Below are 1,335 nucleotides of genomic sequence, written 5' to 3' on the forward strand. Positions count from 1 at the left end.
GTAAGTATGTATGTGTGTATGTATGTATGTATGTCTGTATGAATGTATCTATGTTCGTATGTATGTATGTATGTAGGCCTATATAGTATATGTATGAATGTATGTGTGTGTGTCTGTGTGTGTGCTTGTTTATGTGTGTGTATGTGTGTGCATGTCGTACACGAAAATACCTACAGTGGTAGATCTTCTTTAAAACCAAAACAAATGAAAAAAATAGAAAATGCTTTCATGAAAAAACATTTAGTTACAACTGATAATTGCCGTGATAACAACAAATACAACAGTTTTTGCTAAAGACTAAAGCCACCCAAATGCAGGCCCTCTACCGAATGTATGTATTTGAGTATGTCTGTGTGTTTGCCTGTGCGTGCATGTGCGTGTATGTGTGCGTGTATGTGTGTGTGTATGTGTGTGTGTGTGTGTGGATGTGTGTGTGTGTTTATGTGTGTGATGTGTATGTGCTTTGTATTGGTAGTGCCCACAAGTGTGTGTGTGTGTGTGTGTGTGTGTGTGTGTGTGTGTGTGTGTGTGTGTGTGTGTGTGTGTGTATGCATGCCAGTTAGAATAGATTGCAGTGTTACTGGCGCAGTGTTACTTTAGCTTCGCGTCTACCATTGCTACCAGAACCAAACGTTCTCCGTTCACAGCTGATTGAGTGGTTTTATGCACCCCGCATAATTTAGCAAAATGTTGATCATTTTTAGCATAATTTCTTATCTATTTTCCTTTATCATTCTTTGCTCAAATTAACAGAATCGCATAATTTCACATTTTTGGGCTCAGTTTGCACAAGTTTAAACTTTTCCTTGCATAAAACGACGGATACAGATAAGAGCCATATCGCCGTACTAGAATTGATAATATGTAGATGCTGTGTGTGTGTGTGTGTGTGTGTGTGTGTGTGTGTGTGTGTGTGTGTGTGTGTGTGTGTGTGCATGTGAGTACGAGTGTACATGTATACGTGTGTGCGTGCGTGGTGTATGTGTTTGTGTATGTATGCGTGCGCCGGGAAGATGGGTGTGCGTGTGTTATTATACATTTATACAGGAAAGTGACCTCGAAATAGGCTAATTAGGCTTTTAATACCCCGTCTGTAGATCAAATTCATTTCAGCGACCAGCGAGTTTTTTAGGTGTGCCATCTGTGCTATTTCGGGTAAAAGTAAAGTTTAATCCTTATGTCTTCGCCCACGGTGATGATCATACGCAATAATTTTCTGTTCCTGTAAAAAGACATCGGCCTAGGGTTAACCGCACTGTGACACCTGAGCTGATCTGCGTCAGTACCGAAAGAGGTTGGGGGTTTTTTGTTGGGTTTGTTGTTTTTTTTTTGGGG

Source organism: Aplysia californica, unplaced genomic scaffold (assembly GCF_000002075.1).
Source record: "Aplysia californica isolate F4 #8 unplaced genomic scaffold, AplCal3.0 scaffold00122, whole genome shotgun sequence".
NCBI classification, from domain to species: Eukaryota; Metazoa; Mollusca; class Gastropoda; order Aplysiida; family Aplysiidae; genus Aplysia; species Aplysia californica.